The following is a 24,693-nucleotide window of genomic DNA, read 5'->3' as shown; positions in this document are numbered from 1 at the left end:
ATATACCGTGTTCATCGATTGGAAGAATTAATATCAATATGTACATACTACCCAAAGCAACTTACACATTCAATGCAATACCTATTAAAGTACCAATGGCATATTTCACAGCAAAGAACAAACACTTCAAAAATTTATATGGAATCATAAATGACCTCAAATAGCTGCTGTAATTTTGAGAAAGAAGAGTAAAGTGGGAGGGATCACAATACCTGACACTAAACTATACTACAAAGCCACTGTAATCAAAACAGCCTGGTACTGGCATAAAAACAGGCACATGGACCAATGGAAGAGCACAGAGAGCCCAGAAATAAACCCAAGTCTCTATGGTCAGTTAATATTCGACAAAGGGGGCAGCGACATAAAATGGAGTAAAAATAGCCTCTTCAACAAATGGTGTTGGGAGAACTGGACAGCTACATGCAAAAAGAGTGAAACTAGAGCACCAACTTACACCTTACACAAAAATAAATTCAAGGTGGATAGGACTTAAATATAAACTGTGACACGCTTAAAGTCCTAGAGGAGAACGTAGGTAGGAAAATCTCAGATACTTCATGCAGAAACATTTTTACTGACATGTCCCCTAGAGCAAGGGACATAAAGGAAAGAATAAACAAATGGGATCTCATCAAAATAAAAAGCTTCTGCACAGCTAAAGAAAACAGTATCAAAATAAAAAGAGAACCAACTGTATGGAAAACATATTTGCCAATGATACCTCAGACAAGGGTTTAATCTCCAAAATATAGAAAGAACTTACACGACTACACTCTAAGAAGACAAGCAACCCAATTAAAAAATGGGCAAAGGACTTGAACAGACACTTCTCTGAGGAGGACATATAGAGTATCTAGAGACACATGAAAAGATGCTCAGTATCACTAGCTATCAGAGAGATGCAAATTAAAGCCACAATGAGATATCACTTCACACTGGTCAGAATGGCCATCAGAAACAAAGCAAAAAGCAACAAGTGTTGGAGAGGTTGTGGAGAAAAGGGGACCCTGGTACACTGTTGGTGGGACTGCAGACTGGTACAACCACTATGGAAAACAGTATGGAACTTCCTCAGAAAACTAAAAATGGATCTGCCTTTTAACCCAGGAATTCCACTGCTGGGACTATACCCTAAGAACACTAAAACACCAATACAAAAGAACCTTTGCACCCCAATGTTCCTAGCAGCACAATTTACAATAGCTAGGTGCGGGAAGCAACCTAGATGCCCGTCAGTAAATGAATGGATCAAAAAACTATGGTACATTTACACAATGGAAATCTATGCAGCAGAAAGAAAGAAGGAGCTCCTACCCTTTGCAACAGCTGGATGGAGCTGGAGAGCATTATGCTAAGCAAAATAAGCCAGGCAGTGAAAGACAAATACCATATGATCTCACCTTTAACAGGAACCTAAACAACAAAACAAAGAAACAAACAAAATAGAGTCAAAGACACTAAAATAGAGGACAGGCTGACAGTGACCAAAGGGGAGAGAAGGGGGAATTTCAGGGGAGATTGGGAAGGGTTTACAGGAACAAATTTAAAGGACACATGGACAGAAACTAGGGGGAGGGTGGTAATGGGAGGAAGTGGGGAGGGATGGGTGGGCAGGCTGGAATGGGAGTAAAACGGAGAAAACTGTACTTGAACAATGATTAATAAAAAAGAGTAACTTGAAGTAAAAAAATATTATATAATTTTTTAAAGTTCTGGAAACTGATATCACTCAGTTGAAATAAGCTCTGAATGTATGGATTAACAACAGTTATTCTAAATTCTCTTAGTTATTTATGTCACATATGATTTTAAAGCAAATTTGGTTCATTTTACAACAAATGAACCTTTTACAATCAGCATATTATATAAGAATAAAATAACAAGACTATGAAATGAAGATTTTTAAGAGAAGATCAAGGCTAAGAGAGCCACCAGGTACAGTAGCATATAGAAGCACAGGATGCAGGAGAGACTCCCTGGATTTGAACATAGGCTTCACCACTAACTAGCTGTTACCTACACAAGCTATCTTGTCACACAAGCTATCTTGTCACACAAGCCGCAAGTCTCAGTAAATCTCAGCTTTCTCATCTGTTAAATAAGAATTATGTTGCAATAAAATAAAATATAAAATAATAAATTCTATGGGCAAAAAATAAGTAATAAAAACATAATAACATTGGTAGCAACTTTGTAGGACAGCCGTAAGAATTAAATGGAATGATTCTGTAAAGTATACACTTAGGCACTTGAAAGAAGCCTAGTCTGTAATCAATAAATGTTAGCTCTTATAATGTAATTATTATTTTTATTATAGAAGTTGAGCATAAAACTTATCTCTAAGCTTTCTACCAGTGAGACTAAGAAAAAAGTAAGTGAAGCAATTAAACACACTCCATTACTTCAGATATACAAATGGATAGATCAGCAGACGGGCAGACAGATAAATAGATGGATGAACAGACTGACAGGCCATAATATAGAAGATGGGAAAGAAGGGATGAAGGAAGAAAGGGGGAGAAAGAGAGAAATAAAAATATTTTACTCATATGAATGTAGCAACATATTTTTCCAAAATCTGAGCTCTAAAAGTTTTTGGATGGTTTTCCAAAGAATGGACCTGAATCATTAACATAGGTATCTAATGGAATATAAATTTAGAAACTTCAATTTCCTATCCCACTGAACATCTCTCCCAAGAAAACTAAGGGCCCAGTCGATACTCTGTGCCCCTAAGAATCACAGAGACACATAACACTGGTCAGTCGTGACAGGCATTTTATTAAAGGTTCTGTAAGAGCTGGTAGTATGGTTCCAGATATCAGCAGGCAGACTAATGTGTTCCTAATGCATTTCTCATAACTAGAAAAGGGTTTTTTGGTGAGTGGCAAAATTGCAAGGCACTAAAATTAAAAAGATCACTGCCTTTCCAGCCTCCTCTCCAGAAAGCGTCAACTCTTGGAATTTTATTCTTCCTAAGTTTTTTCCATTGGCTTAATTACTCTAGCATTACATACAAGAAAAAAATTCTTTTGAACAAGTACCCTATTTATGAAGACATTTATAGCTGCTATTAAAATATAGGAAAATTATTATTCCTCATCCTCTTCTCGCTTTTTCTGCTTAAAAGGCAGTACAGTAAATTGGGTCTGAATTGCAGGACCCATTGTATCTACCTGGCCTAAATCATATAGAGAAATGATTTCTCTATAGAGAAATGATTTCTCTATAGAGAAATGATCACATATAGAGAAATCAAAGTTCCTATTTACTTTTCTTCCTTTATTTCTCCCACAATTCTAGCATGCCTCTCTAGGGCTGACTTTGAATGTGTGGAGAATCTTTCAAATGACCAATAATAATAATTAACAATGAATTGGCATATTCAGGAAGCCTCTGTGCTTAATTTCATACCCACAAGTTAATATTGCTGATTACACAACCAGGTGTTTATGTTTATAGTAAAATGTCTTGTATTCAAGACCTTAAATGCTATTGCTATAAGGAAAGCCTCATAAACTTAATTCTTCCATCAACATTATTTTCTTCATATTTGCCTCTATAAAATCATTGGGATATGATGGCATTGTTATATGCAAGACTCTATATCACAGGTGGCAAACACAAGGCCCATGGACCGAATCCAGCCCTCCACCTTGTTTTATCCAGCCTGGTACTTTGTTTCTGCCTGGCAGAAGCACCAAACTCTCACTTAACTATTAAGAGTAGTTACATTTATACAGTCCTAAAATTACATTTGGCCCTTTGAAGGCACCTTGAGGCTGAAGTGGCCCCCGGTGAAAAATTAGATTGACACCCTGATCTATATGCATTATGGGGGGGAGCATTAAAAATTCGATGACCTTCAACATGCCATAGTCAATGATAGAAAGTAGGAAACATACTTGAATCATCTTGGTATGAAAATAAAATTCTTAAAATTCTATCTACCCTCTTGGCAACCCACACACAAATCCTGAAGAAAGTAGAAACTTGTAGGAGTCATGACTAATTTAGGCAAAGCAAGTCACTACCTGCCTTTGTAAAATGACCCTTATTCTGCCAGTAGCCTTTGCATTGCATGGATAATGTGTAATCTGGATATCCTATGTTATCAGATTCTTGGCCACTTTGTCTTGTGTCTGAATTTAATGAAATGTCTCTCAGTATAGAGAACAAGGGAATTTTCATTCTTCTTGGAACAAAGTTTGAGTAGAACTAGAATCAACATATTCTTCAAAGAGCTTCATTAATTATTTGTGGCGGGGGTGGGGGAGAGATGAAGTATATCTTCCAAGGTCTCTTGGTTAAGAATTCCACAGAAAATGTAGGAAGTCCTTTTCTGCATTCTGTCCTCACCTCCCTATTCCTTTCCTGTGAACTTCTCCCAGGAAGTCTTTAACAAAAAGGAACTTATATTTTGTCAAGAAAAACTTGAAGGCAGCTATCCCACACAAAACAATGTGAAATGAGTATTACAAAAGAGATCAGCTGGGCAGAGAAACCTAGGAAGACTATGTAGAATGGAGCAAACACCAGCTGGGAAACAAGCTCAGGCAAAGGGCCTCACTCCAAGTTCAGAGACAGACCAGCAGGGTGAAGTATGTGTTCTGTTTTGTAACCTTAATTTTTACGGCTATCTGCTGGTGGGCTGTTTCTCCTGGATCTGGTCTATTTCAACATCCATTTATGCTCCATAGCTAGTTTCTTAATAAACACATTTTTTCCTCTACCTTGCCAAACAGGAGTCCTCAAACCTGTACCCACCCCGATAATTGTAGGAGGGTCTCTTTTATCTGATGTGGGGAGTGAGAGCACCCACAGATAGCCCTTTTAGGTGTAGCTCTCCAAGGCACTCTATAATCCTTAATGTGCTTCCAGCCTGAACCCACCAGCACCCTCACAAATGAGAAAACCTTGGCCCCAGCTAACCACTGAAGGAACTAGAGATGATGTCGTAGTGAAAGAATGCACCTTGTCTTTCAAAGCCAAAAATGAAATCAACCAATTTTACTTGCTATACTTACTCAATATTTTTTTCATATCTGAGTTTATAAATGAGAGCAAAATGATTTAAGACATGCAAGAAAAAAATGTTGCTCAGAGAGGAAAGTTCAAAAGAAGAGCCCCTTCAGATAAAGGATGCCACATGTAAAGCCATGCAAAGACCACAGTGATTACCTGGGATGGTTGGGGGGGGGCAGCAATATGAAGAAGGAAGTGATTGGATCAGGCCTCACACAAAGGTGGGTATGGATCTTGGCTCTGTTACTTACTAGAAACAAACAAAAGTTTTCAGCCTCAGTTCTCTCATTTGTACAAAGTGGTAGCACAATTTACCAGTAGAACAATCTCCCACTACCACTGGATGAGCCAACCTGCCCCACCCAGCATTCTCATAGAGATTTTACTCTAGAATACCTGTGGTTCACTATGGCATGGTATTGGTACATAACAGTTGCATAGCAGACTGACTTTCCTTAGCATTGTTTAATCCATAACAACTCAACATGTTTGGCTTCTTCATCTTTCCCAGACAGACTCCCCATACAGTGACCCTAAACAGAACACAAGAACGTGCCAGGATATTATAAAAAAACATTGGCTGTAAATTAAATCTTTACCTATTCTTCTACTTGTTACAGTTGACCTCTCTTTTCATTTTAATTTTATTTTTTAATAAATTTGTGTATTAGGGGACTGGAAGATAGCAGCAAGATAGGTGGGAGCAGAGTCCACTTTCCCCTGCGCACAGGCGGAACACCTAGCCAATCTTCCGAGGAACAGAGTGAACAGCCAATGGTATCCCAGCATACACGAAGATTGGAGGCCAAAACTCTAGAGGACATTGAAAAAGTAAGACAATAAGGAAGTGCTTCAGGACAATAAGGTCCCTGGGACCAGCCTGGGGAGCAGGGAAGCTGCAGCCCCAGGCCCTGTGCCTGCCAGGTCTGCCACAGGATTATTAGACAGAGCCAGGTCAATGGCTCCCTCCCCTGCCAAACAAGGTTTGAGCAGCTTCAGGGTGGACCTGGATGCTTGAAGTTCCTGGGGGAATAAGGATGAGGTGGCAAACACACAGGGTGGTGCACACCCACAGGGACTGTGGACACAGCTGGGATGAGTTGGGCCATGATGTGCCTTGACTCAGATAGTCCCTGGTCTGGTTGGAGAGTTGGGCCGTATGAGAGGCCAAGCACTTGTTTGGAGCAGTAGACTTGAGCAGAAGGAATTTTTCAAGAAGAAAAAAAAGAGGCACTCAGTGGCTGTTTGGGGAATTCTTCCAGAGTAGCCACTCCCACCACCCCCCCAGCTGTGCCTGAGCATCCTCCCACCAGCATCAGCCGTGGCCCACCTCTGCTGCCAGGACTGTGACTGTGCACCCTAATCCTAGCCTCAGCAGCAGAGGGTGCTGAAACCTCACCCGTGACCCCAGAGGTGTGCCATGGACTCAGCCGCCTCTCACCCCGCCACAGCCACCACCAAAGTGGCAGAGGCTGCAAGCTCATGCCCGAAACCCTGGGGAAAGTGTACACCCAAACCCACAGCTCAGCGGCTACCCATCCTGCATCAGCAGCAGAGGCCTGAGTGCTCATGCCCACAGCCCTGGAGATGGTGCACACCTGAACTCCTGGCCCAGCAACTACTGGTCCCACTCCAGCAGTGGAGGCTAAGCACTCATGCCCACAGCCCCTCGGACAGAGCACCCTGACCCGCTGACCAAGAGACACCTCCTGCCCAACCTTATCAATTCCCCCTCAGCCTGCTGCAGCCAGGAAGACCAGCCAGAACTGGTTTGGCTTCTTTAAAGCCAGCAGGAGACTTCCTTTTTTTTTTTTTTAGTTCTTCCTTCCTTTCTTTCCTTCATTTCCCTTCTTCCTTCCTTAATTCCTTCCTTCCTCAGTTCTTCCTCTCTTTCTTTCTTTCTTTCTTTCTTTATCTTTCTTTCTTTTCTTTCTTTCTTTCTTATTCTTTCCTTCTTTCCTTCTTCCTTTTTCCTTCCTCCACACCACACATGTGAGACAATAAACCTGGAGCTTGTGAAAGGACCAGAGTTAGACTCAAAGAGGGGTCATCCCAACAATGAGACAATAAGGCAAATTTCACTTTGCTACTCAGAGAACTTGCAAGTTATGTATATTTGTATTGCTATTATTTTTTATTATTTTTCATCTTTATTTATTAGTATTTTTTATTTCTCTTCTTTCTGTTTAGCCTTCCTTGCTTGGTTGGTAAATTGCATTGTTTGACTGGTTTCCCTTGTTCTCTCTTTCATAGTGTATTTTTAATTTTTCCCTGTATTTTTAATTGAAGTATCTTTCACTTCAATTGTGTTCTTTTTTTCTTTTCCTTTCTTTTTTCTTTTTTTACTTTAACTGTTGTTCAAGTACAGTTTTCTGCCTTTTACCCCCATCCAGTCCACCCCCAGCCCTCCCTACCTCCCTCCAATTTCCACCCCCCCTTGTTATTGTCCATTTGTCCTTTATACTTGTTCCTGCAAACCCTTACCCTTTTCCCTGAAATTCCCTACACACTACTTTAGGTTCTGTACTTCCTATTCTTGTTATTCAGATCACATAGATTCTGTCATATGATGGCTGCTCTGTTACTATTGTTAAATAATTGCAGTTCCATACAATTGCAAATAGTACACAGCACCCTGCTCAGATCCTATCTCATTTCACTGTTTCCAGAACTTCAATACTGTTGTGGTTAACTCTATTCTCTCACACACTACACCTATTTTTTTATCCTTTACTCTTACTTTATCTCATAATCTGACATCCCACAAGCTCACTGCTTTCTAGATACAACTCACAGTCTTAGACCTCCTCCCAACAAGAGTCTTATCTGTTTTCCACCCTTTCTAAAAAGTGGATAGTTGGGTGAAATATCATGGTTAACACTATATATATCCAAAGGATCTCCTATCTCTTCTTTACAGATTGGTACTTTAAATACCATAAAATACACTGTCCCACTGTCTTTACTGTCTTCAACCATTTTGCCTTCAACCTCCAACTGAACACAAAGAAACAACGGGAACAAAAAGAAACAATCGCCAAATGAAAGGAAAGGAGGAAGACTCAGAAAGAATGCTAAATGAAAGAGAGGCAACTCAACTATCAGATATTGAGTTCAAAACAGTGATTATCAGGAAAGCTCAATGAGCTCACAATGAGCTACCAGAAACTACAGGGAAACTACAATGAAGTCACAGCAAACTATGTCAACAAGAAAGATGAAATAGAATCTATCAACAAGGGCCAAGAGAAAATGAAGAATGCAATTTCTGAACGACCAAACACAGTAGAAGGATCAAAGCAGGCTAGATGAAGCAGAGGATCAGATCAGATACATGGAGGACAAGGTAGAAAGAAATATCCAGAAAGAGCAAGAAAAAAAAGTGGGACTCAGAAAGAATGAAGAGGAGATAAGCGACATGCAGGAGAACATGAATAATAATAATAATATTTATATAATAGGGACACCCAAAAGGAGAAGAAGAAGAGCAAGGGATAGAAAATCCGTTTGAAAAAGTAATGATGGAAAACTTCCCTAACTTGATAAGAGAAAAACTCATACAAATCCAGGAAACACAGAGAGGCCCACTCAAGAGGAACCCAAAGAGGCCCACTTCAAGACATATCATAATTAAAATGGCAAAATTTCAAGACAAAAGAGAGAATCTTAAAGGCAGCAAACGGAAAAACCAGGAAATACCATACAAGGGAGCCCCAATAAGGCTTGTCAGCTGATTTCTTCAATAGAAATGTTCCAAACCAGAAGGGAATGGCAAGGAAATGTTCCAAGTAATAAGAACCAGAGGCTTGCAACCAAGGCTACTTTATGTAGCCAGGCTGTCAATTAAATGGAAGGCCACATAAGCAGCTTCCCAAACAAAGAAGAAGCCTAAAAGAATATATCTCCTCCAAACCAGAACTGCAAGAGATACTAAAGGGTTGGCTTTTAAGAACAGGAAGAAGAAAAACAAAGAGACAGGAACACAGGTACAAAAAATAGCAATGAATAAGTATCTATAATACTAACATTAAATGTAAGTGGATTGAATGCCCCAATAAAAAGACATGGAATAGCTGAATGGATAAGAAATATTGACCCACACATATGCTGCCTACAAGAGACCCACCTCAGAACAGAAGGCATACACAGACTGAAAGTAAAGGGCTGGAAACAAATATTCTAAGCAAATTAACAGGGAAAAAAAAGCCAGGGAAGCAACACTCATAGCAGACAAAATAAACTTTGAAAAAAAGAGCCATAAAAAGAGACCCATATGGTCACTTCATAATACTCAATAAGTGAATCCATTAAGAACACATAAATATTCTAAATATACATGCACCCAACATAGGAGCACCCAAATACATAAAGAAATCTTGGATGACTTCAAGAAAGATTGACAGCAACACAATTACAGTAGGAGATTTTTAACACCCCACTGACAAAAATGGATAGATCTTACAAACAGAATATCAACAAAGGTATTGTGGAATTGAACAATGCCCTAGATAAAATGGGCTTAACTGATATACATAAAGCCTTTCATCCCAAAGAAGCAAAATACATATTCTTTTCAAATGCACATGAAACATTTTCAAGGACAAACCACATGATAGGACACAAAACAAGCCTCAATAAATTCAAGGAAACTGAAATCATATCAAGCATTTTCTCTGACCACAAAGGACTGAAACTAGAAACCAACCTCAAAGAAAAAAAACCCAAAACACTCAAACTCATGGAGATTGAATAGCATGCTACTACACAATGAATGAGTCAAGAATGAGATCAAGGAAGAAATCAAAAACTTTCTGGAAACAGATGAAAATGAACTCACAACAACCCAAAACTTAGGGGACACAGCGAAAATAGTCCTGAGAGGGAACTTCATAGCAATACAGGCCCACCTAAAGAAGATAGAAACATTTCAAATATACAGCCTAACCCTATATTTACAAGAACTCAAAGAACAACAACCAAGACAGCCTAGAGCAAGTAGAAGGAAGGAAATAACCAAGATCAGGGTAGACTGAATGACACAGAGATTAAAAGCAAAATTCTAAGGATCAATATATCCAGGAACTTGTTCCTCAGAAAGATAAACAAAATCAACAAGCCTTTAAGCAGACTCATCAAGAAAAAAAGACAGAGGACCCAAATATACACAATCAGAAATGAAAAAGGAGAGATTACAACTGACCACAGAAATGCAAAGGATTGTAAAGAATTACTACAAACAACTATATGCCAAGAAATTTGAAAACCTAAGTGAAATGGTCAAATTTCTAGAAAAATATAATCTTTCAAAACTCAGTGAAGAAGAAACAGAAAGCCTGAACAGACCAATAACAGCTGATGAAGCAATAATCAAAAAGCTTCAGACACACAAAAGCCATGGACCAGACAGTTTCACAGGAGAAATTTACAAAGCATTTAAGGAAGAGATCACCCCATCCTTCACAGACTATTCCAAAAAATTCAAGAAGATGGAAGACTCCCAAACTTTTTTTATAGAACCAGCATCCTAATCCCAAAACCAGATAAAACACAACAAAGAAACAAAACTTCAGACCAATATCACTGGTGCACATACATGCTAAAATCCTCAACAAAATATTAGCAAACCATATCCAGCGATACATTAAGAAGATCATACACTATTATCAAGTGGTATTCATGCTAGAGATGCAAGGCTGGTACAATATTTGCAAATCAATAATCATAATACATCACATAAACAGAAAGACAAATATCACATGATCATATCAATAGATGCATAAAAAGCATTCAATAAGGTACAGCACAAAATTATGGTAAAAACACTTAGCAAAGATGGAATAGAGGGAGCATTCCTCAACATAATAAAGGCCATATATGAGAGACCTACAGCCAACATCATGCTCAATGGGCATAAACTAAAATCTTTCCCACTAATATCAGGAACAAGACAATGATGCCCACTTTCACCACTCCTACTCAACAGCATATTGGAAGTTCTAGCCATAACAATCAGAAAAAATAAATAAATAAAAGGCAACCAAATTGGAAAGAGGAAGCAAAACTGTCATTGTTTGCAGATGACATGATAGTATACATAGAAAATTCTATAAACTCCAAAAAAACAACTTGACCTAATAAGTGAATCTGGCAAAAACAGCAGGACACAAATTGAATATTCAGAAATCAAAGGCATTTTTGTATACCAACAATGAAATCAGGAAACAGAAGTCGGGGTTGGGGGAAATCCCACTTGATATAGTAACAAGAAAAATAAACTACCTAGGAATAAACCTAACCAAGGAGGTAAAATACCTGTACTCAGAAAACTACACAACATTGAAGAAAGAAATTAAAGAAGACACAAACTAATGGAAGCATGTACCATAGTCATGGATTGGAAGAATAAACATCATCAAAATGTTCAAACTACCCAAAGCAATTTATAGATTCAATGCAATCCCTATTAAAGTACCAATGACATATTTCACAGATATAGAATAAACATTTCAAAAACTTAAATGGAACCATAAATGACCCTGAATAGCTGCAGAAATTTTGAGAAAGAATACAAAGTAGGAGAGATCACAATACCTGACATCAAACTGTATTACAAGGCCACCATAATATAAACAGCCTGGTACTAGCATTAAGAACAGATACATGGACTAGTGAAACAGAATACAGAGCCCAGAAATAAACCCAACTCTCTATGGTCAATTAATATTTGTAAAAGCAGGAAGAAGCATAAAATGAAGTAAAAATAGCCACTTCAACAAATGGTGTTGGGAGAGCTGGACAGCTACATGCAAAAAAATGAAGCTGGATCACCAACTTACACCATACACAAAAATAAATTCAAGGCGGTTAAAAGACTTACATATAAGTCATGATACCATAAAAGTCCTAGAGGAGAACATTGCCAGGAAAATCTCAGAGATTCCATGCAGTGACATCTTCACTAATATGTCCCCTATAGCAAGGGACATAAAGGAAGGAGTAAACAAATGGGATCTCATCAAATTAAAAAGCTTCTGCATTGCCAAAGAAAACAGCATTAAATAAAAAGAGAATCAACTACACAGGAAAACATATTTGCCAATGATACCTCAGACAAGGGTTTGATCTCCAAAATATATAAAGAACCCAGGACCACTCCAGGGAGACAAAAACACAATTTAAAAAATGGGCAAAAAACTTAAATGGACACTTTTCCTAGGAGGACATAGAGGGCCCAGAGACATATGAAAAGATGCTCAGCATCACTAGACATCAGAGAGATGCACATTAAAACTACAATGAGATACCACACACACCAATCAGAATGGCCATCAGAAACAAATCAACAACAAGTATTGGAGAGGATGTGTACGGGAACCCTAGTGCACTGTTGGTGGGAATGTAGACTGGTGCATCCACTGTGGAAAACAGTATGGACTTACAATTAAAAATGGAACTGCTTTTTGACCTAGCAAATTCACTGCTGGAATTATATCCCAAGAACCCTGAAACACCAATCCAAATGAACCTATGTACCCCAATGTTCATAGCAGCACAGTTCACAATAGCCAAGTGCTGGAAGCAACCTAAGTGGACATCAGTAAATGAGCGGATCAAAATCTATAGTACATTTACACAATGAAATACTGTGCAACAGAAAGATGTGCCTCCTACCTTTTGCAACTGCATGGATGCAACTGGAGAGCATTATGCTAAGTGAAATAAGCCAGAAGGTGAGAGACAAGTACCATATGATCTCACCTTTAACTAGACTTAATCAACAACAACAACAAAAAAAAAAAAACAAGCAAAATATAACCAGAGACATAGAAAGTAAGAACAATTTGACAGTAACCAGAGGGGAGAGGGGAGGGCCAATGAGAGGAAGAGTTTTCAGGAACAACTATAAAGAATACATGAACAAAACCAAGGGAGAGTGTGGAAGCAAGGGAGGGAGGTGGGTTTGGCCGAAGTGGGTGGGGGAGTGGTGGTGGGTGAAAATGCAGACAACTATAATAGAGCAACAACAAAATAAATTATTTTTAAGAAGTTGTGTATATTTGAGGGGTACAACATGATGATCTGATACACATTTTCATAGTGAAGTGATTATTATAGTCAGTGATGACTTAGTTGACATTTATTGTATGCAGTGAGAACATCTAAAACTCTCTTAGCAAGTTTCCAGTATTCAGTACAGCATTATTAACTATAGTCATCATGCTGTCTATTAGCTCTCTAAACTTATTCATTCTGTGTAACTGTAACTTTGCACCTTTTCACCAACATTTCCCCATCCCCCCTCCCACCTCTGGTAGCCGCAGTTCTATGTTCTATTATGTAATTTTTTTTAGATTCCACATAAAATTGAGATCACGCAGATTTTCTTTTGTGCCTGACTTATTTATTTCACTTAGCATAAAGTTCTCCAGGTTCATCCATGTTGTTGCAAATGGCAGGGTCTCCTTTTTAAGGCTGAGTGACATGCCATTCAGTATATTTCATATGTGATACATATCATATTGTATTTTCTTTATTCAGTCATCTGTCAATGGATGTTAGGTTGTATCCATGTCTTGGCAATTGTAAATACTGCTGCCAAGAATATGGGGGTACAGGTGTTTCTTCAAGATATTAATTTGATTTCTTTTGAATATATACCCAGAAGTAGAATCACTGCAACATGATAGTTCTACTTTTAAGTTTTCTTCAGACTTCATACTGTTTTTTTGTGGCTGCACCAATTTATACTCCCAGCAATGGTGTGCAAGGGTTTCCTTTAGATCCTTGACAACAGTTTTGTTTTGTTTTGTTTTGTTTTGTTTTGTTTTGTTTTGACAGTACCCATTCTAACAAATGTAAGGTAACATTTCATTGTTGTTTTAAGTTGCATTTCCCTGATGATTCATGGTGTTTAAGCACCTTTTCATATACTTTTGGGCCATTTGTATATCTTCTTTAGAAAAATATCTATTTATGTATTTTGCCCATTTTTAACATTTTTTAAAATTTTAATTGCTGTTCAAGTACAGTTTTCTGTCTTTTACTCCCACCCCAGCCCACCACCCCCCAGCCCTCCCCACTTCCCTACCTCCCTCCAATTTCCACCCCACCCTTGTTTTTGTCCATGTGTCCTTTATACTTGTTCCTTGCAAACCCTTCCCCTTTTTTCCTGAAATTCCTCCCTCACCCTTATGGTCACTATTAGCCTGTTCTCTATTTCAGTGTCTTTGGTTATATTTTGCTTGCTCATTTGTTTTGTTAATTAGGCTCCTGTTAAAGGTGAGATCATGTGGTATTTGTCTTTCACCACCTGGCTTATTTCACTTAGCATAATGCTTTCCAGTTGCATCCATGCTGTTGCAAAGTGTAGGAGCTCCTTCTTTCTTTCTGCTGCATAGAATTGTGTGTAAATGTACCATAGTTTTTGATCCATTCATTTACTGATGGGCACCTAGGTTATTCCAGTACTGGGCTATTGTAAATTGTGCCGCTATGAACATTGGGGTGCATAGGTTCTTTTGGATTGGTGTTTCAGGGTTCTTAGGACACAATTCTAGCAGTGGAATTGCTGGGTCTAAATTTTGCTCATTTTTTAAACTGGATTATTTTGGGGTTTTTTGTGGGGGGTCTTTTTTTAACAACTGAGTTGTATGGATTATTTTTAAAGATTTCATTAAATGACTTTTGATAGTATATACATTTTAACAATGAAATTCTTTCAATCTATGAACACAGGTTATCTTTCCAATTATTTGTGTCCTCTTCAAATGCTGTCATCAATGTCTTATAGTTTTCAGTGTGCAGATGTCACCTCCTGGTTAAATTTATTCCTAAAGTATTTTATTGGCTTTGGTACTATTATAAATGAGATTGCCTACTTGATTTCCTTTTCAGATAGATCATTGTTGATATTTTAAAAATGAAAGTGATTTTTGTACCAAATTTTTAAATTAGTTCTACCAGTTTTTTGTAGTCTTTAGGGACATTTTATACACACACACACACACACACACACACAATGTGAGGATATGTGGGGGGGCTCTGCCCACAGTCCCCACCCCCCGGCTGCCACAGATGAGAATAAGTCTACCAAGATATGATCTGCTTGGGGAGAAAAGGTGGCCAATCTCTCAAAGGAGAAGGGCCAAGAGCCTGTTCATCAGTGGGCTTTTATTGGGTTCATTTGCACAGGAATACAGAAAAAGCTCATTAATCATTGTCAGGCAGTAAGGATCAAACAATAGATAACAAAGAACTCTGAGGGCCTATTTCGAGTCAGTGTCAGATAGCTAAAGAGCTGTAAAACTTTGAGGAACAAACTTACTTCTTGCTTGGACCCTTATCATTTAATTTAGAGCATTCTACACAAAGCAGGTCTCACAGGATTTTACATATTCTTTCTTAGGCCTGATTGCCCAGGGAACCCTCCCTTTCCAGCACAGGGCTGCACCACCCTCTGTCATTGTCCCAGGCTTAGGTGGAGCAAGGGAAGTAAGGCAGCCAACAGATTAGGAGATTTCTCACAGACAATGAGGACTCAGGCTTTGTTAAAGCCAAGGGGCAAGGGTCTATCACCCCCTTTGCTGTAGCCCCCAAAGTCTTCCCTTGGGGGCCTCCCACATGATCATGCCTGTTTTAGTCATTCCCACCTTGGGGAATCTTACCAGTCATTGGCTAACTGAACAAGCATTGGGGGCCAGTTATGGAAAAAGGAGCAGAAGCAGCGCTCCTGCCAGGGGGAAATAAGTTTTTGTCTCCTTGGTGGCTTACAGTCCAAGGTCACTCCCTCAGCCTTAGCCTTGGTGGGGGTTACAGCTTCTGAAGCCAGGCAGAGCAGTTCCCAACAAGGATACATATATATACTATGTGTGGATATATTGCAGAATATATATAACTTTATATATAGTTATAGTATATATATATATACTAGTATATATAGTATATATACACTATATATAGTAGATATACACTATTATATAGTATATACTATATATATACACCATATAGTATATATACACTATGCAGTGTATACTACATATAGCATAGTATACTATATATATACTATAGTATATATACTATAATATAGTATATCCTATAGTATAGAATATAGTACATATGTGTGTGTGTGTACATATTACACATACACACACATACATATATCCCGTGAACAGATCATTTTACTTCTTCCTTTCTCATTTGGATGTCTTTTTACTTGCCTAATTGTCTTGTTGGTACTTTCAATTCCATGTTAAATAGAAGTGGTGAAAATGGGCATACTGGTACCGAATCTTTAAAAAAAAGTTTCCAGTTTTTCCTCACTAATTTTGATGTTAGCTTTGGACTTTTCATAAGTGGCTTTTATTATCTTGAGAAATTTTTCTTTGTACTTATTTTGTTGAGAGTTTTTTTAACATTAATGGATGCTTTTTCTTTGTCTATACCACATCATCATTTCATTTTCTTAATGTGGTGTATCACATTAACTAATTTGCATACATTAAATCAAGTTTGCATCCCAGGGACAAATCCCATTTGGACCATCGTTGACCCCTCTTGAAATCATCTACAGATTCTTGGTGACTAGTTTAAAAGCTGAAGATGACTTAATACAATTATTTACCAGTTGAATTAAATATACATAATTACTGTCCAAGTTAGTCTGTTGGAACTAAGATCTATGCCACCCTAAACAAGGCTTTATCAAATATTAATCCAAACTTACATTCAGGCTCATTAAGTAAAAGATGGAATTTAGTGCCTAGTTTTATTGGGCACTGTAATTCACAAATTCTCCTAAATCTGACTTTCAAAGAATGCACTTTGAGCAAATGTTCAGTCTAGCAAGTGCCTGTTGAACAGTACAATGACAAGATAACAGAAAAAAGCTTCTCTTAAGTAGAATCAAAATCAAGACTTTCATTAAAGCACACACTTTAATAAAAAGTAGAGACAAAGTCAGAGCATTAGAAATAAGATAAAGCATTTCACACTCTAGAGATTTTCTCCCACAGATTTGTTGAACTTTAAAGTTAGGACCATGATACCTATATAAGTAATAAGTAAACCCTACAAACATCAGGTGGCCTGATCTACACAGTGGGGATAATTGTTTGTGGACTTGCCTCAGCCACGAATATAAGTTCTGGCTACATACCTAGGATGAATCAGTGGTTTAATAAGTGAAAATATTCTAGCATTTCTCCCCTATGAAAAACATTTTTGTGTAATTTGATGTTCTAGAAAAAGGGGCCCCTCAGAGGTTTTTAGGTTTCATGGGCACAAGTGAACCAACACTGGACACACCAAGAATTTACCAGGAGACACAGACACAAAAAGAAGGACAAGGATGCAATGACAAAGACACAGAAGTAGAAATAAAGCCATAAAAAGAAAGAAATTCTATGGCCATTGTTCAAAAAATGAAGGTCACTTCAGGATTTATCATGGGCCCTGACTCCCTTGATAGCATCTGATTGCAAGGCTACTTTTGAGCCTGAGATAGTGGTTTGGAGAAGTAGTTGCACACAGTTATGTGGGGTTACAGGCATCATTCCCCTCTACCGGCTGAGCTAATGAACTACACCATTCTTTTCACTCATATTAAAAAAAAAATTTATAACAAAAAAAAATAGAGAGAAAGAAAGAGCAAGAACACTAAAATGCAGTTCATTTCTGGAAATTTGAGGTTACATTCCATGACCAACTTCTCTTATTTTTTCTTGGACTGAAAATGAAAACATAATAAAATGAAGTGCAAGTGAACACGGTTAATATCCCCACCAACCATATGATCACCCCACCAATTCCTTCTCATTTACCACTTTAGAGGTTCTCACCTCTTTAGCTGAAAGGTTTAAATTCAATTGAGACTCAATAAAACTTTGAATTTTCCTTCTATACCACTCACAGCAAAAATGGTCCTCTTGCCACCTAACTTAGAAATCAGATGACATCTGAGGGAAAGCTTTGGGATGAAAATCTCAGATATTCCACTCAGCAATATTTTCACCAACATGTCCCCTAGAGCAAGGGAAATAAAGGAAAGAGTAAACAAATGGAACTTCATCAAAATAAAAAGCTTCTGCACAGCTAAAGAAAACATCAGCAAAATGAAAAGGGAACCAACTGTTCCCTTTTTTCCAATATGTGGGAAAATATATTTGTCAATGATAACTCCAACAAGGGTTTGGAATCCAAAATATATAAAGAACTCACATGACTCTACTCCAGGGAGACAAAAAACCCAATTAAAAAATAGGCAAAAGACCTGAACAGACACTTCTCCAAAGAGGACATTCAGAGGGCCCAGAGACATATGAAAGGATGCTCAGCATCTCTAGACATCAGAGAGATGCAAATAAAAACCACAATGAGATACTACTCCACATCATTGAGAATGGCCATCATAACAAAAAATAAACAAGTGCTGTCAAGGTTGTGAAACAAAGGGAACCCTAGTGCACTGTTGGTGGGAATGAAGACTGGAGCAGCCACTGTGGGAAACAGTATGGAATTTCCTCAGAAAACTAAAATATGGAACTGCCTTTTGATGCGGCAATTGCACTATTGGGACTATACCCTAAAAATCCTGAAACACCAATTCAAAAGAACCTATGCATCCCAATATTCATAGCAGCACAATCCACAATAGCCAAGTGCTGGAAGCAACCTAAGCACCATCAGTAAATGAGTGGATCAAAAACCTATCGTACTTTTACATGATGGAATATTATGCAGCAGAGAAAGAAAGAAGGAGCTTTTACCCTTTGCAACAGCATGGACAGATCTGGAGAACATTATGGTAAGTGATATAAGCCAGGCAGTGAAAAACAAATACCATATGATCTCATATATAAGTGGAATCTAATCAACAAAACAAACAAGCAAGCAAAATATAACCAGAGTCATTGAAATTAACAAAGTGACAGTAAGCAGACAGGAGGTGGGAGGGGATAATGGAGGGAAAGGAAGGAAGGATTTGTCAGGAACATGTATAAAGGACACATGGACAAATCCAAAGTGGAGTAGGATCAAGGGTGGGAAGTGGGGATGGCTGGAGTGAGGTGTGGGGTGGCGGCATGGAAATGGAGACAACTGTACCTGGACAACAATAAAAAAAATGTAAATAAAATAGTCTGCTCCTGAAAGGCAGGGGTGCCAGCTACAGAGTTGTAGAGCCATAACTACAGCCAAAATCAGCCCAATACTGAAATTCTGGGCATCCAAGGTGACATCCATGGCTGGCCCAGAATCAGCCTTTCTCACAGCTTCGGGGATGCCTGCCAAGTCTTTGCAAACCCAACCTAAAAGTGTAGGATACTAATCTTTCCCTTCCTCACATCAGTTACAATGCATTCATTTCCTAGTTCTCATAAAGACATCCTCCTCAGTATTTGAAGTATGTTATTATATATTCAATAATAAAAATAAAATCCTTGATCTTTATTTTATACTGGGACTTAGTACATCTTACTCTAAATGCAAGAAAATACTAATGAGAAGACAGAATAGACTTACAATTTCACAGAAAGTGGTTGTGAAAAGGGAATCATGTGAAGCTATACTTTTTGTATATCTCCAACACAACCTTGAACTATATGGAGTAAACTATCTGGTAAGGTATCAGGAGTGTTACTTCTACTAAAGATTATGAGATATGGTTGATATCTGAGTAAGAATTACATTTACTTTAATCTGAGTTCCCTCTCTGGAGGGAAAGAAAGCACTGTACAAATAAAATATAAATAACATTTAAGTAAATAAAGTAAAAACATTAGTATTTGAGATAAATCTGTGCTTGGAACCACAGAGACAAAGATGTAGTCAACTGGCAGATGTTTTCCAAGCACCATGAACAATCAAATTAAGTAACCAGGTTCTTCAAGTTCCCCAAGCCATATGAGGGGCGCACAATTTAATACATCTACATGGATCTCCTGTGAGACTAAGCTAGGATAGAGTGGTTCTCTGAACTTCTGTTATACCCAGAAACAATGTGTGGACAAGCTGCAGGTGCCAGGGTAGTAGCCTAGGAATTTCAAAGAGCAGGAAATTATTTTAAAGCAGTTGAACATGTAATTATTTAGTATTATGAAAAAAGCAAGACCTCTTTTATCACTAATTGGTGAGGAAATCATATACTTTCTTCAATCCATTTTACAAAGACTCAGGGCCCTTGATGAATCCTTTCCCTGGCAGTTCAAGGCTCTATTTGGACCCAAACACCCACTGGTTATCTTAAGATCTTCCCAGATTCTAGTGGTGAGAAAATATGAGGGGAGACCCAAAAATACAGAATTACATTCTGCAGGGTGGGCACCTTGTACTGCAGTGTAAAGTAGTGTAGGGTAGTGCAGGCTTCCCCCCTAGGTGAGTGTTCTAGGAATCCACCTGTACTGGTGTACCAGCTGGCATTGTGTTGAGGGTCCACATTTGGCTTCAGTGAATTTTTTTAAGATTCTTTCAATGCATATACCCATTTCATGACTGGTGATTTATGGTGCAGCTGCCCATACCACAATGAGTGCTCAGCAGTATTTTTACCAAAAATGTTATGACCCCTGTACCCCATCCTCCTATTCACCTGATCTCATCCCAAGCTGCTTTTTTATTTCCCCAGTGAAAAAAAGTCATCAAAGGGAAATGTTTTGCTGATACGGAAAAGGTGAAACAAACAAACAAACAAAAAAGACAGACACACTAAAAAGTATCCAAACTGACGAGTTCAAAAACTGTTTTGAGCAGTGGAAAAAAGTCTCAAAAGGTGTATTGCATCAAATGAAGAGTACTTTGAAGGTAACTAAAGTTTAAAGATGTAAGAATAACACACAATTTTTATATAAAAATTCTGTGGGTTTTTGGTTTTCCTCTACAGCCTCCCAAGGTTGTTCCCAGCTATATTCATGATGTCAGATTTATGATAAAACATACTACTATATTCAGATCATACATCATGTCAGCCAGTATCAGACATCAAATCTTATCATTACTACCAGGAACAGTAAAAATATTGAAAGAAGCCCTGGCTGGCGTAGCTCAATGGATTTAGCACGGGCTGTGAACCAAAGTGTCGCAGGTTCAATTCCCAGTCAGGGTACATCCCTGGGTTGCAGGCCATGACCCCAGAAACCGCACATTGATGTGTCTTCCTCTCTCTCTCTCTCTCTCTCTCTCTCTCTCTCTCTCTCTATCTCTCTCTCCCTCTCTTCCCTCTCTAAATAAATAAATAAATAAAATCTTTTTTAAAAATATTGAAAGAGACTTTACATGTGATCACTCATCCATACAGTCATTCAACAAAGAGTCACAAAACATTTGCTGTACTGGGAAGTGCAGAAGGTACAAATGGAAATCTGACACAGACCTTGTCTTTGAAGAGCTGACACTGAACACAAGCTAAAAAACCATAAGAACCCCAAAAAGGAATGATTGAGGCTATGGGACCTTGGGAAGGAAGGAGTCCTACAGATATTTTGTCAGCATTACACAAAGCTATCTCATTTAAACTTCACATGGGGGACATTTTTCTCATGTGATGTGGCCATGGTCACTGAGTCTATGAGACATGAGGGTTCTGCCCACCACCAATACATGGCTTCAGCAAGCAACCCCATACACGGGGACAATATCTGTCTACTTCTTGAATTCTTGGCATGAGGCCTGGGTATCTAACTAGATATTTGGATAAAATCTCTCAGTTTTTAGAGGATTTTGTCAGTTTCTTTTATTTTCTTTTTAGAATTTTAAAAATCATCAGATATTGTGCTTGTAGTTGCTACACTTAGAGTTAGCAACAAAAGGACTAACTAAACATTGCATTTTAATCAAATTCAATGATTTCCAAAAATTAAATCCCCTTTTTCATGTATGCATCACCATTAAGGTTTAATTAATAGACACTGGTGAATAATACTTAAGACACCTCATTATAGCCCCATAGGTATTATGTAACAGGCTTAAATGTTTTGACCCTGATGGAAAAAAATCAATTCAAGGGCCAATATGGAAAAAGAGCATTAAATCCAAATACCTATTGTAGGCAAGATGATGGAGGAGTGAATGGAATGACACTAAACTCCTCCCAGGACCAATTTGGAATTACAACTAAATTATAGGGATAGCACCCAGAACAAACAACTGAACAATAGCAAGAAAGAAGCCTTAAAACCTCAGACAGACAGAAGAACAGCTTCAGTACAACATGTTCATACCTGCACAACAGCATACAAGACAATGGTGGGTAGAGTGACCTTCAGTCAACCATCTGGAGAGAAGGACTCACCAAAAACGACCCTACACAATCAGAACCCAATTACATCCAGAAGCCAACATAAATGGCATCAATGGCATTCCAAGAGCATCATGTTCAAGAAATCAAGAATACTGCATCACTGAATCTCACAGGTCTCCTACCATAGAAGTTCATGCTAAAAACAGAGGAAGTCAAAACAGGTCAATTTAAGAAGCAAAGGCAAACAAACAATGGAAAGACAAAGAAACAAACCCCAATTGAAGGAAAGGAGGAATCCTCAGAAACAATGCTAAATGAAATAGAGGAAAGTCAACTATTAGATATTGTGTTCAAAACAATGGTTATAAAGAAGCTCAATGGGCTCACTGACAATTACAAAAACTACAGGGAAACTATAAGGAACTTACTGCAAACTACATCAACATGAACAAGAAAATAGAAATGATCGACAAGAACCCAGAGGAAATGAAGAATACAATTTCTAAATTGAAGAACACAATTTCTAAATTGAACACAGTAGAAGGGATCAAAAGCAAGCTAGATGAAGCAGAGGATTGAATCAGTGAGCAGGAGGACAAGGTAGAAAAAGTCCAGAAAGAGAAGAAAAGGAAAAAAAGACTGAAAGAGAGTGAAGATGGGAAACAGAATAATATCCATATAATAGGGCAGAAGGAGAAGAAGGAGAAGAAGAAGAAGAAGAAGAATAAGAAAAGAAGAAAAGAAGAGAAGAGAAGAAGAAGAGAAGAAAGAAGAAGAAGAAAAGAAGAAGAGAAGAAGAAGAAGGAGGAGGAGGAGGAGGAGGAGGAGGAGGAAGAGGAGGAGGAGGAGGGATAGAAAACTAGTTTGAAAAAGAACTTATGGATAACATCCCTATTTGATGAGAGAAAAAGTCACAAAACTCCAGGAAGCACAGAGGGGTCCCAATCAAGAGGAACCCAAAGAGGCCCACTCCAAGACACATCATAATTAAAATGGCAAAATTGCAAGACAAAGAGAGAATATTATAGGCAACAAGGGGCAAAAAGTAAGTTACACACAAGGAATCCCCCAAAAAGCCAGCAGCTGACTTCTCAATGGAAACACTGAAAGCTAAAAGGGAATGAAAGGAAATACTCTAAGTAATGAAAAGAAAAGTCCTGCAACCAAGACTACTTTACCCAGCAAGGCTCTCAATTAAAATGAAAGGTGAAATAAGAGAGTTTTCCAGAACAGAAAAAAAGGGGGGGGAGCTGAAAGAATACACCTCCTCCAAACTAGCACTGCAAAATATGCTAAAGGGACTGCTTTTTAAAAAGGAAGAAAAACAGTGACAGAGAGAGGAACACAGGCATGAAGAAAGTAAAATGGCAATGAATAAGCATCTATCAATAATAATCTTTAATGAAAATGGATTAAAGTCTCCAATCAAATGATACAGACTAACTGAATGAATAAGAAATCATGACCCACACATATGCTGCCTTCAAGAGACCCACCTTAGACCAAAAGACCTACACAGGCTGATAGTGAAAAATATTCCCAACAAATGGACATGACAAAAAGCCAGGGTATGAATACTTACCATAGTTTTCAAACTATAAAATGCACTCTACCCCCAAAATTTGGGAGGAATGATGGCTGTTAATGCTGCTGTTGAGTTCTCTTACATTTACGTTGGTGAAATATGGTTATTCATGTTATTAAATATTTTACCACATTTTTTGCCTCAAAATTTGTTTTCCTCTTTTCTTCCTCTAAAACCTAGATATGACTTATGGTCCAAAAAATACAGTATATGACACAAAGTAGACTTCAAAACAAAGGCGATAAAAAGATGCCCAGAAGGACACTTCATCACACTAAAGGGAACAAACCATCAAGAAGACATAGACATTATAAACATACATGCACCCAACATAGGACCACCCAAGTACATAAGAAAAATCTTGGAGGAATTCAGGAAAGATATAGACACACACAGTTATACTAGGGAATTTTAACACCACATTGTCAAAAATGGATAGATCTTCCAAACAGAATATCAACAAGAATATTGTGGCATTGAATGATGCCCTACATCAAAAGGACTTCATCCCAAGGAAGCAAAACATATTCTTTACATTTTCAAAGATAGACCACGTGATAGGACACAAAGAAAAAAATCAATAAATTCAAGAAAATTGAAATCATATCAAGCATTTTCTCTCACCATAAGAGACTGAAACTAGAAACCAACCTCAAGGAAAAAACTCCAAACACTCAAACTCATGAAAATTGAATAGCATTCTATTCAACAATGAATGGGTCAAAAATAAGATCAAGGAAGAAATCAAAAATGAAAATAAACTCACATCCATCCAAAACTTATGGGACACAGCAAAGGCAGTCCAAGAGGGAAGTTCATAGTGATACAGACCTAGCTAAAAATGATAGAA

General features: G+C 38.1%; 1 long non-coding RNA gene across 1 annotated transcript; it reads right to left on the bottom strand.

The window, feature by feature from the left end:
- Positions 1 to 1,108: 1,108 nt before the first annotated feature.
- LOC118498723 lies at positions 1,109 to 24,046 on the bottom strand. The gene is made up of 3 exons (XR_004901191.1): positions 23,841 to 24,046; positions 2,043 to 2,049; positions 1,109 to 1,121 (listed from the first exon to the last, which is right to left on the bottom strand). It is a non-coding gene; the product is annotated as an uncharacterized LOC118498723 (long non-coding RNA).
- Positions 24,047 to 24,693: the final 647 nt, after the last annotated feature.

Source organism: Phyllostomus discolor, chromosome 2, assembly GCF_004126475.2.
Source record: "Phyllostomus discolor isolate MPI-MPIP mPhyDis1 chromosome 2, mPhyDis1.pri.v3, whole genome shotgun sequence".
NCBI lineage: Eukaryota > Metazoa > Chordata > Mammalia > Chiroptera > Phyllostomidae > Phyllostomus > Phyllostomus discolor.
Note: the sequence above shows the minus strand (reverse complement) of the source record. Positions and strands in the feature narration are given on the sequence as shown.